Source organism: Megachile rotundata, chromosome 13 (assembly GCF_050947335.1).
Source record: "Megachile rotundata isolate GNS110a chromosome 13, iyMegRotu1, whole genome shotgun sequence".
Taxonomy (NCBI): domain Eukaryota; kingdom Metazoa; phylum Arthropoda; class Insecta; order Hymenoptera; family Megachilidae; genus Megachile; species Megachile rotundata.
In genome coordinates, this window is record NC_134995.1 from 6631750 (window position 1) to 6645540 (window position 13791).

Genomic DNA, 13791 nt, shown 5'->3' on the forward strand with positions numbered 1-13791 from the left:
TTTGCGTTGCCATGTGAATTGCGAATTTTAACGGCGGAACTACGTTTTGGAAACGATATTGATTCGCTAAAGACTTCGTTGAACTTCTTGGTTAAGTACTGATACCTCCTATGAGTTAAATGAGCAAAAAGTACGCATAGAAATTAAAAATGGAGGAGTTTTGAGGTTATGTTATTTTCGGAATTTTAAGATTATAGTAAGATTAACTTGACTAAGTTTATAAAGTGTGAAGAATGTTGGTACGTTACTAATTACAATTGTCATTTATTATAAAGCAATTATAAAGAAATGTAAAGTCATTTATTATAACGTAATTCATTAAGTAAATTATTACACAAAAATTCCGTAAGTTTTCCACTAAAACTACTTCACCAGCCATAAAGTTCAGTCAGATGTAACTAACTCTGCAGTAAATTCAGCAATAAATAATTTAAATTAACTGCCCATTAAACAAAAAACTATTCCACATTGTATAATTATTTTCTCACAAAAGTATCATCTTTTATTTCAAAACTGTTCCAAAATGGCTCCCAGTGCGTGACTTGAGGATAGTTTGCAAAGTGTTAACATTACTCTGGTTCTCCCAATGACTGAAGTTCTTATAAATGATGTAATCAAGTGACAGTGACCGTCGACGGTGAACGTAAACCGCGTTCATTGAATTGGCTCGGTAGATACAAGCCGAAAGGAGAGATAAGAAAGAGAATGAGAGGTTAGGTAAGACGAGTACGAATGAAAGAGAACGAACATTGCGACGAGGAAAGCGAATGAAAGAGAAGCGTCGGAGGTAAAAGGGAAGCTAGGTCGTCAAGTGGCTACCGGCGACGTAGTCGTCGCACGTCCATTTTATTAGAGCATCTTTCAGCGTGGAATCTTATATCGTTTGTCCACCGTCGGCTATTCACCTCCCTCGTATTCTTTCTCCACTCATCCTCGACCCTGCTGTCTGCACTCTACATGACCACTTTTCTCGCGATAACATTCAATTTGGGATTTCGTTCTATTTCCAACCAGTATCCCTGTTTCCGAGAGAAGATAAATTTGCTGCTTTAACTTGGCCGATTTCTAAACGCGGACCTCCGCCAGATGATCCTTTCGCTTTCCTCGATTTATTATTACAAGCGAATTCGCTTAAATTGTCAACTGTATTGCTTACTCCATATGCGATCACATATTATATTTCATGCACGGAATCTCAAGTGCTGCATTCGGATGACTTTAAATCGTGTTATACAGAAACCAGAGTACCACGCTCTACAGGCATTATAGCTAGTTTTGGGCAACGTTATAAAATCGTGATATTGTCTATGACACTCCAAGTATCATGTAACAGAAGCTATGGATTACCTCTTCCAGGTATTCTACACTCATCAGATGAATATCCGCTATTGAATTTTAAAATTAATTCACTAGGATTAGATATAAAAATGGATCATGTTAACCACTGTTAAATAATTGAATGGACACCATGGTGTTGATGGACCTCTTGACTACTTAATCCTATGTGACCGTATATAAAAGACGTTTGAGCGCCAGACTTCACTAAGTGCTCCAACATGTTTCACTTTCTTAGGTTTCAAAAAATATCAAAGCCTTGAAAATAAAGTCTTAATCGAAAGCGGTAGGGGTATTAGTTATCTATCTTTATGGATAAAAATTTATTTATTTTGGGTAAGTATTAGGTACGTTAACGTCTCATTCCCGAAAAGCTCCAGTGTCGGCAGACGGGGATAAAGGAAGAAAGAAAGAAGGGAGGACAGGATTTCCTCGGCGCGAACGCCTCTATCCGGCTCCGCGAACAATGGTTCGCGGACACGGAGCGGAACCTCGAGGTTTTTTCCTTCGAATGCACGTTTTAATAATGCGCCAGGGCGAAACGTCGCCGACGACGCATACGAATTACGCGAGCTGCAGAATGCATCATTACGGCGTACAATGCAGTGTCCATCAAGTCCACCTATTCCCCCGTCAGAATATTCTGCCGTACACACACCCCTTTTGCACGACCACACCGACAGAGGGTGGAGAAAGGAGAAGTTCGGGTAGGACAGGGAGAAAGAGAGAGAGAAGAAGCATCGCATTACCATCGCCCAGGCCGCAGACCTCGACCGTAGTCGATCTTGCGGAACATTTTAATGACAGCAGCTTACCGCGCGCATTTATCGTAGCCGCAGTCGCTCGTCTTGGCTAGCAGAGCGTGTACGCGCGTTCGATGAAACAACTCTTGAACAACTGAGCATCACGGTGTGCACCCTTCTGCCTCTTTTCATCCCTCTTTCTATCTCTCACACCATCGTCGTTCGCGTTTCTCTTCTACGATCCTGTGTCTGCCGTTCCAACGTCCCTTCTTCCCTCTTCATCTACTCGTTCCGGGGCTCGTATGCCTTCCTCGTAATTCGTTTCCCGTTCCCGTTTCCCTGGACGCTTTGGGATCTACCGAACCGTTCGTCTCATTTTTTTTTCCTTATTCCGAATAAGATTTTTGAAGTCCGAGCAAGCTTTTTGATGCCAGCCACTCCACTTTGACGAAACTGATGTACTCAGAGCTGAGATGTGACAAATCTTGCTCGAATTTTTAATACTCCATTTGAGGTTTCAGTGCCATTACAATTTGCATGATCAAGAATCACTGAATACAAAATTGATGTAACATTGTAGCTTTCATTTATTTATTTTAATATTGCTGTTGTGGATAGCTCTGACTCGTGACGCACTCAAGGCTAATAAGTGACGAATCTTACTCGAATTTTGAATATTCAATTTGAAGTTTGGTTTCAACTATAGTATGCATGATTAAGAATTGCTAAATACAAAATTAACGTGATATTGTAATTTTCATTTTTTTATTTTAATATTGCTGTTGTGGATAGTTAGCTTTGACTCGTGACACACTCAAAGCTAATATGTGACAAAGCATGCTCGAATTTTTAATATTCAATTTGAAGTTTGTTTTCAATTATAGTATGCATGATTAAGAATTGCTAAATACAAAATTAACGTGATATTGTAGTTTTCATTTTTCTATTTTAATATTGTAATTGTGGATAGTTAGCTCTGACTTGTGACTCCGAGCAAGATGTTACAAATCTTGCTCGAATTTTTAATACTCGATTTGAGGTTCAAAATTCTAATTTAAATAATTAAGTATCGTTGAAACCAAAATTGCTGTAAAATCATAACTTTATTTATTTCAAAACTACAGGAGTGCATAAGATCTAACCTGTAACCCACTCAAAAATCAAATCTGATAAACCTTGCTCTAATTTTCAATATATTTCAATTTAGTTTACCAAGAAACGTTTTTAACTTGATGTCATTTACTAATGTTTGAAAAAGTAAAAAATAACAAGACTATTCATAAAATTTACAAAGCAAGATATTACAAAATAAACGCAGAACAAATAAACGCTAATTGCATTTCGAAAGTCGCTAACAACAAAATATCCTTCGGTGAAAGGATTAATTCTAATTCGAAGGAAGTTTGTGACTCGATTCCAAATAGGTCAGGACCTTTTCATCGAATTGAAACGGTTGTAAACGCAGTTGTAAAATGTTATGTTGGTAATACGTTGTACGTGGATGTAACAACCTTTATTGCAACTGTCTTTTTTTGGAAATCTGGGATTTAGTTTTTGGATTTTGAAGTCTCGTGATTACGTTAACTTGGGTCATCAAGAACGAAGTAGACCGTGGACCTAACAAAACCGTTCCTGGGCGTTGATTGGTTTTGCTAGCAAAAACTAACTTTCGAAGGTGGTGTAGGACAGAGTTGCCTTAATTGGACCGTCACATGTGCTAGGTCGCTAGCGTAACCTGACATGTCTAGGCAATTAGAGTCGTATGATGGGTAATAGAAATTTGTAGAAATATTTTAGTCTGCTTGCTGAAGTCATTAAGCAAGGTACCAATTTACAAGGTAAATTAGAATTTGCAAGGTAAATTTACAAGGTAAATTATATCTCTGAAAATTTCAAATATTCCTAAATTCTGTTTGCTTTTGTTTCGCAACGATTACAGACTGATTTGATTCAAAATTAATGTAGTATGCTCGAAATATATTATTCTATGAACTAAATACTTAAGAAAGTATATACCTTAGTTCTTAATTATGAAACTGATTGTGAGTATAAATAAATGAAATGAGATTTGCTCACTTTTCATGAAAACGTAATTCAAAAGACTTTTTACCCAGTTTTAAAAATGAGAAAACGAAAACAATATGAAGTAAAACTTCTAAAAGTTGACAAAGGAGGATCCACTCATTTTAAGTAACTGTCAGAAGTTTTAACTCTTACATACAAGGAAGGTCTTAGTTGCCTTGAAAACTTTGGATGACCTTGCCACAAAAATATTTGAATACCATTTCATGCAAATTTTTGTACTATCATAGGTGAATTGCAGTAGGATGTACAAATGAATTATAGTTGATTGCAATATTTAGATGAACTACCCTATTCACATACGCCAATCTGGTCCAAAATATTTCATCCCTGAATATAACGTCAGAGAAAACATCAAATTACTAAATAAAATTATCATAAAAATTATGATAAAGATAAGATAGAATAGATATATATTTTGTTAAAAATAACATGAAATGAAATTGTATAGAGTACAGCAGTATAAAGACAGCCCGGTAGAAGAGCAAGTTTGAGTAAAATTTTGTAAAATTAAAATCTACCACGATGTCGTGGTGAAAAACCTGACTCAGCTGGCACGTCGCACGTAATCGAGGAGCATTTCGCCGGTACCCGTGTATCTTGTCTATTCTCATGCGCCAGCTTCCAGTGTGCTTACAGTCGCGAGGGAATATTTGCGGAGTCGCGGCTTTCTCCGGGAGTCGAACAAAGTGGTCCTAATGGCGCAAAAACAAACTCCATCTCGCAAAAGTTGCAGCACGGTCGACGAAGCCAACCAGCCGAGCCAGCTAGCAAGCAACCGTGGAAGGATAAGGGCGTAGAAGAAGGAAAACGACCCGAAGAAGGTGGAGATGGTGGCAGAGCAGGGGAGGACGGCTACGACGACAGGCATTTGTCACCGTGCCCCCCCATGCGAGCAACGCCTTCCGTTTATGCAAACGTACAGTCCCGCTGATGTTTACCTCTTTGCAAACCTAATTTCAGTTCCCGGTGGAGCCGCTGGAACTTCTTCGAGGCAGTGCGCGCAGTAAAGGAGGAGCGGCCCGCTCTCTTTCGCTAACTTTCGCGAATAGCAGCAATCCTTTACGATGCCATTGGGAAGCGAAGGGAACTGCAGCATCACGGTCTTTTCTAATAAAAGAATCTCCTGGAACCGCTCGAAAAGCGAATGCACGGGAAGAAACGAATTCTTCCGTCCCTATGCAAAACGAATTCCTGCGGATCAAACCCCGAAGTCGGTGCATTTCTAAACTCGCCGGTGGGAAAAAGGCAGCCCGGAAACGCGGCAATATTCTATCGTGAACATTACGGTTCACGGTTCAACGGACGGCACCAACAATTTTCAATCCCTTTTGCCGCGAGATACAAACAGATTTCTTGGCAAGTATTTCGATACGCGGAAATTTCGTCGCCCGGGGGGTGGCACGTCACCGGAACGGAGTTAATATATCACGCGAAGGTCAACGGGAAGACCACGTTGAATCGGAAGGTCAGTCATCGAGCGTGCCAGATCTGATTCTCGGTAGGGGTCATAATTAACCGTGTCCACGGACTGCCAAGCACGCGCACCTTTTTCCTATCCTTTTCTTCGGCGTGCCTCTCTTCAAGTACAGTTATTTATTACGAGGCAAAGGGTTAGGTGGGAGAAAGGGCTGTAGCCCACCAGGAACGGTGTATAAATTATGCATTTCCACGACAGCTTTATCGCTTACTTCTTTCTCGTCCTCTCATTGTCGTGTTGTCACAACCAGAGTCCCACCCTTCTTTATAATCCATAAATCCAACAAAGTCGTGTCTGAGGAGAACCGCCGTCCCATTCTCATCCACACCCTCCACGATTCTGAGAACGTTCGCGGTCACACTTTCCTTCAATGTTTCGTCCTTTGTCTGCAGCCCTCTGTCGTCTTTTGTCTCGGGAATACACCTTATGGTCCAGCTACTTTTCCTTTGCCTCACGCCATGGTCATTCTTCCACTGCCAGACGAGGAACAAAAACGGTTCCTGTATTTTTAGTCGCGGTGCAAATGATGAAGCTCTCGCGAAATATAGAGACTGACTTTCAAATCTATCATTGCGGAAAGTATACGCGGGGTGTTTTACGGGTGACGACTGCTTTATGAATATTTGCTGCTTTAATATGTTGAATGTTGCGGATAGCGTGTGATAGAACGATGTTGAATGCTTTGTGCTGCTGTCATGGACAATGGGCGCTGCAAATTTGGATCGTGAGTTTTTATTGTCTGTTAATTTTGATACTAAAGTTATTTTAACCCTTTGAGCTCTGAATACTTCTGGCCGAAACGGTCCGTAGGGATGGAGCGCGGCTAGCGTTGACCATCGCTGGGCCAGGAATACTTCTTCGCTTTCCTGGGCCGTTTTCTATTTGTTCTTCTTTCATCGATTGATTCTTCTGATTAACTGTCTGATGATAGTAAATCACTATATTCTATTTCTGATGAAAGCAAATTACTAACGAGTATTCCTGTATTAATTTTACACGAAAGTGACTGCATATTGATCGAAAAAATCGACAAACGCATATATGCGCCTTTAGTCCCTGCCGATGACTTAGAGAAAACCCATTTATGCGGCCTTAGGCCACGCGGATGACTTTCGCCAAACCCATATATGCGTCCATAGAGCTCAAAGGGTTAAAGTCTGATCAAAGTATTTTTTTAATTTAATCAAAGTTATTGCAAGAATCAGATATCTGAAAGTTTTGAGCAGTTATTTTGAAAGTTAAAGTTATTTTAAAATTTGATCACAGTTACTTTAAAACCTGATCAAAGTTATTTTAAATTTTGATCAAATAGATTTTAAAATTTGATCAAAGTTGCTTTAAGACCTGAACAAATCTAGTTTAAATCTTGATCAAATTTATTTCGAAAATTGATCAAAGTTATTTTTAAACCTGATCAGTTATTTTAAACATTGATCAAATTTATTTCAAAACTGGATCAAAGTTAGTCCAAAATTTAATCAAATCTATTTCAGAACGTAATGGAAGTTGCTACAAAAGCATCACAAATCGTATTAGTCGTAATCGATTATAGACAAGTATTGACCATGACTAAATTTATGTACAAACTGTATTCCATGCATGAACGTAGATAATCCATGACCAATGATTAGATTTGCGAATAACCTTGATTGGATTTCGACAGATAAGTGAAAACGAGTGTTCAGGTTAAACCTTATATGTATTTGCAATTATTCTATACGATTTCATTTTTTAATATTTCCATGGTTTTAATTTGAAATATGTGATCAGTTATGTTGATAAATAGTATTTGACCACATACATCTAAAATTTGTGTATAACATGATGATTATAACATGTCAAGTATTATGTCAATTATTACTATAAGTCAACTGTGTGTGTCTCATACACATATGATACACATCTTTTGATCATATAAATCTAAACTTTCTGTATAACATGATAATTATAACACGTTAACCATTATGTCAACTGTAACTATACGTCAACCTTATGTGTCTCATACACATGTGACACACATCATTTGACATACCATTTATTATCACCATGTCTATAATAAACATTTATTCATTATAAAATAAATACAATATTACAATATCATTTTATCTCAAAGTATCAATCACTCAGTCCTAAGTAGACTCGATAACCAATAAGTTAATAGCAGCTTATCAACTACTTATCAGCAACAGAATTTCTACGAACTAAATCTCTGCCCCTAAATGAGAAGTCCAAAAACTTTTGCACCTTCAGCGCAATTATCCCAGCTCGAAGCTGGACAACGGGCAGCTACGCGAATTTCGAGCAGCGTCGTTACAGAAAGCAGGAACACGAGAAACACAGTAACAACAGAAAACACATCAGGACCTTGACGACAGAATCATAACGCGTTATGAGAGCTCGGACGCGACGAGCTTACAGTTTTAATGGTATCATGAAAACAGCAACGATATGCTCACACGTGTTGTTCCGTGTCGGAAATACCATGGGGCGTTGCTCTATCTCTGCTTTAAACTTTGTCAATAGTTTCCGCGTTTTCAACTTCCGTATTTCGTCATTTTTCATCGCTAAGGTTCCTAGAATAATCCTGTCGGATTCCTAGAATAATCTGGGCTACAGAATAATCCTGTGAGGGCTACAGTCCTGGTCTTTAATAAAATCTGGCTGGATTTGAAGCAGAAAGTGTGAGTAATTTGTGTGTGGTGGAGGATTTAAGATGTGGAAAGTATGTCAGTGGGTAAGAAGGCAAATTCAAGATTTAATATATCAGAATGAAATAAAGAGATGTTAAAATGATACCATAATTTGTGGAGCTTATTCAGAGAGTCAAGATGTATTGCCGTAATCAATATTACAGAATTACGTAAAAATAGCTGACCTAATTTAGCCTAAGTTTTGAAATTTCTCCAGGATAAAAATGAGGAAAACGTACATTTTTATTCGTTATTTCTGAGAAGAATTTCTGCATTAACTACAGTATAAAAATTTGGATTTTCTGTCCTTGATTATCTCAAGCAATTTAGTTGTGAAGTAATTATGAGACGAATAAAATTGTTTTAATGGACCATGAAAATAGAACGCAATCGTTCATGCTGTACAATATATTCAGGAAATTTTATCTGCAAAGAAAATGCAGTGCCCCAGTCACCCTGTTTCCTAAATCTCAATTTCTGTGACTTCTCCAAGATTAAAAATTACCTTCGAAATAGTAATTTTCATGTTACTGGAAACACTTGAGAGGAGACGAGTCAGTTGAAGCATAGAATCTGGAACAGGAAGACTTCCAAAATTGCAGAAGTTTTCTGCAAGATTTCCATGGACATTTTTCCTTGTAATGTGAAGTGATCATCAAGAAATTAATATCAATTTAAGAGTAGTAAAATAATTTGTATTAGTTACAAATAATTTGTCTTTTGTAATTGTATGCGTATTTGCAAATACAAATACTAATACATATTTGTAAGCTTAAAAAATTGTAAAATTGGAGAATTGAAGAGTAGAACAATTAAAGAATTGAAGAGTGGAAGAATTGAAGAATTGAAGAATCGAAGAATTGAAAAATCGCAGAATTGAAGAATTAAGGAATTGAAGAATTGAAGAATTGAAGAATTGAAGAATTGAAGAATTGAAGAATCGAAGAATTGAAAAATCGCAGAATTGAAGAATTGAAAATTCGAAAAATTGGAAAATTTAGAAGTTGAAAAATTGAAAAATTGAAAACTTGAAAACTTGAAAAATTAAAAAAATGAGAAGTTGAAAAATTGGAAACTTGAAGACTCGAGAAATTAAAAAATTGAGATGTCGAAAAATTGAAAACTTGGAAACTTGAGACATTGAAAACTTGAAAAATTGAGAAATTGAAAAATGGAAAACTTGAAAAATTAAAAAATTGAGAAGTCGAAAAATTGAAAACTTGGAAACTTGGAAACTTGGAAAGTTGAAACATTAAAAAGTTAAGAATTTGAAAAATTAAAAACCTGAAAAATTAAAAAATTGAAATTTCACAAAATAGTAAAATGTAAAAATTAAAAAATTCATGAACTCGAACAACCTTTATAAATTTCGAAATTCTCAATTTTACATACACGTCCTAAATAACTATTTTTCATCAACCTACAACATCAAGCTATTTCAAAAGCGACCATTTAGATATTCCTCTTTAAACCCGATCTGTATAATTTTTGCAAATATGGTCACGTTATTTTTGGAGCAGACCACGTACGATCACGGGGCGCGTTAATGAAATTACGAGATAAACCGTCAGCCGATATTAAATCGATTACCAAACTTCACCGTGCGACCACCCGCGTTAATGGTAAATGACAACTCTGTGATTACACTTATTAATATTCGATTCAGTTTACCGGTGGCACAATTCTAAATAAGCGGTTGCCCCTGTTTGTTGATATCGGGATACATTTAATCTGGAACCGATATGATTTTAATAAACGCGCTCGAAATTTCGTGATCGCTTGGACAAGCGTAGCTGTAAATTTCGTGTGTGCACGTATCGACGTTTCTGTAAACTTTGCTTGCCTCCAGGCTTGTGAACTTTAGGTGGAGCGGGGATCATTGGTTGATTGTTACGGACTGCAAGTTCTAAATTAGATCGCTGATTTTTTTACTGAGTTTAACAGACTCTTTCCCAAACGATACGGGTGAAAATAAAAAATGTGAGGGTAGCTTTTTGGTACTGAAATTAAATTAGAGAACTATTTTGAAAAATTAATGTTCATTATTTAAAGTCAAATTAGGGAATTCTTTTTTTAATGAAATATACACTGTTCGAGTAGATTATAGCTTTAATACCCTCAAAAAATTTGTACATATGTAAGTTTGTAAATTTGAGAAGTTGAGTAGTTGACAATTTGGCAATTTGACAATTTGACAATTTAAGTCTATTGCAATTTAATAATTTGACAATTTAACAATGTGACAACCTAAGAATTTGACAATTTGACAATTTGACAATTTTAGAATTTGACAATTTGACAATTTGACAATTTGACAATTTGACAATTTGACAATTTGACAATTTGACAATTTGACAATTTGACAATTTGACAATTTGACAATTTGACAATTTGACAATTTGACACTTTAACAATTTGACAATTTGACAATTTAGCAATTCAAGTCTGACAATTTAATAATTTGACAATTTTAGAATTTGACAATTTAACAATATGACAACCTAAGAATTTGACTATTAGACAATTTGACAATTAAAGTCTATGACAATTTAATAATTTGACAATTTTAGAATTTGACAATTTAACAATGTGACAACCTAAGAATTTAACTATTAGACAATTTGACAATTTGGCAATTTGACAATTTGACAATTTGACAATTTGACAATTTAACAATTTTACAATTTTACAACTTGACAATCTAAGAATTTGACAATATGACAATTTTACAATTTTATAACTCAAAAACTCAATATTTCCAGATATCCATACCTTCTAATTTCTAAACGTCCACCCCACATATTACACAAATAAAACATCATTTCAGAATCATAAATGAATTGTCATTATCGCACATCGTGTACACAACCAAAGAATATCAAATGCATCGTCTCATTTACATTTTTATTAACTCACATCACAGGTTATCAATAACAAAGATACGAAAAGGCAAATGTAAAAACTATCTGTATCAAAATCAGCTGTCCTATATTCACTACAGAAATTAATCGATCACAATGTCTCTCCACAAGTGGAGCATGTAATTACATTAACATTAAACCGATTAAAATATCTGTAACGCGCGTGACAAGTATAATCTTACATCCGCTCTACGCTACCGCTTTAATCCAAGTAATGCATCCGTGTAAACCTACCGTATTCATTAACAACGAAATAATCGTAGTATTAATCTGTTACATTCAATATTTACGAGGGGGAACCATGACTAAGAAATCGTGCACGTTTATAATTAAACGAAGAATATTAGTAATGCAATTTACTGTAATACTGTTCTTTTGTGTTAGAGGAAATTTTCACAATAGAATTTTTAAATATTTAATTTATGGATTATGACGTTATTAAATTTTCAGATGAATTTCATGTCTTCAAATTATTAGATTAAATAGTTTAGAGGTTACAAATAGGAAAATTCTGAAATTTTGGAAATTTCTAAATTTTTTTGTAAACTTTTCAAATTTTCAAATTCTCAAATTTTCAAATTTTCAAATTTTCAAATTTTCAAATTCTGAAATTCTCACACTCTCAAATTCCCAAATTTCCAAATTCCTAAATTCCCCAATTCCTAAATTCCCAAATTCCCAAATTCCCAAATACCCAAATTCCCAAATTCCCAAATTTCCAAATTCCCAAATTCCCCCAATTTCTAAATTCCCAAATTCCCAAATGCCCCAATGCCCAAATTCCCAAATTCCCAAATTCCCCAATTCCCAAATTCCCAAATTCCCAAATTCTCAAATTCCCCCAGTTTCCAAATTCCCAAATTCCCCCAATTTCCAAATTTCCAAATTCCCAAATTCCTAAATTCCCAAATTCCCCCAATTTCCAAATTCCCAAATTCCCAAATTCCCAAATTCCCAAATTCCCAAATTCCCAAATTCCCAAATTCCTAAATTTCCAAATTCCCGTATTCCCAAATTCCCAAATTCTTAAATGTCCACATTTTCAAACTCCAAGATGTTCAAATCCCTAGGCCCACATACCATTGAATCCCTAGATCCCAAAATTCCTACATTCCCAAATCTCTATTTTCCCAAGTTACTATATCTCCACATCCCCAGATTAACAAATCCTTAAATCTCCGATTTCCAAATCCTTAGATTCTGACCCTATTCCCATAATTAGGTATTTAAACTTCAGTACGTTCCCGTCACGCCATTCGTCAACAAAATGGCCGCTCTCATATCTCTTATAACTACAAAAATCATTAACTTCTGTTGAAACTTATGTCTACTCCTGAGCACCTATTTTTATAAGCAATCTATCTGTCATAAAATTATTTTACAAAAATGCTATAAAATTTTTTCATAAGCAATGTGTCAGAACATTGTGTTGCAAGTATTTTACCACGAAATCATTATACTACATACATATATGCACTGTATCATAACATCATTTCCCAAGCATTTTATCATGACATCATCGTACGAGTATTTTACCATAAAATCATGTAATAATTCCGTCGCAATAGCAATCTGTAAACTAATCCCTTATTTATAGTATCAATAAATAAGTATCAATGCTTCAGTATCGACTAAAAAATTATTGCTCATGGACCATGTATACAAATCTCGTTAATGTCTGACCAATCGAACGACGGTATAAAGTACTGAGCAGTTCCGGAATATTCATCAGAAAATATGAAGTTGAAGATCGTTACAGCGATATCGGAGCTCTTCCTTATGCTCATCAGGCTCGTTACAGGGATCGATCGTTCCGCGACGATCAATCAAGATCGCGTGGTCCGGCATGTCAGCAAATCTTCTCGGCGATGTGAAACGGGGCGAAAGGGAGCTCGTTTCTGACGACGAAGAAGGCTTGATTAATGAGACAGTTGTCAGAGGACAAGGGACAACGCGGCAACTGCCGGGATAAATAGACGGCGATAAAAATGGAGTGGCAATTAATTTCGGGCGGCGACGGGCGCGAGCGGAATTGTCGCCCTTGCTGATGATACCTTTGCGCTCGAGGATGTTCAAGACCTTATGAAGGAAAGCTCGCAGCTGGACTCTAGTGACGGGAAGAATGATGCGACATGCGGGAAAACGAGGACATGCCAACACAGCTGACTGAACGAGTTCCTGAAAACTGACCGCCTGAAATGAAGCACGCTGCGAAAAATGCTTCATTAATTATGCTACTCTACGTTATACTGCGTCGCGGTAAAATGTATAGGGAAATGGATTTTTGTGTTTGTTCACTGACGACGCATGTTTTTGCGTTTATTATATATTGGAGCGTATGTAATAAATGGTAAATAATAAATGATGGAAGGTGTAAATGGGGATCTGTAGATTTTAGTGTGTAGGGATTGGGAAATTTAAATATTTAGGGAATTTGGAAATTTTGGAGTTTGAATGTAGAATTTAGGGAATTTGAAGAATTTAGGGAACTTAAGGAATTTTGGGAATTTGGGAAATTTGGGGATTTTGGGGAATTTGGA

At 36.3% G+C, this 13791-nt stretch overlaps 1 protein-coding gene across 2 annotated transcripts in view; it reads right to left on the reverse strand.

The window, feature by feature from the left end:
• Window positions 1-13791, reverse strand: part of LOC143265637 (CUGBP Elav-like family member 5) — a 461835-nt gene that overhangs the window by 150169 nt on the left and 297875 nt on the right. The window lies entirely within an intron of this gene.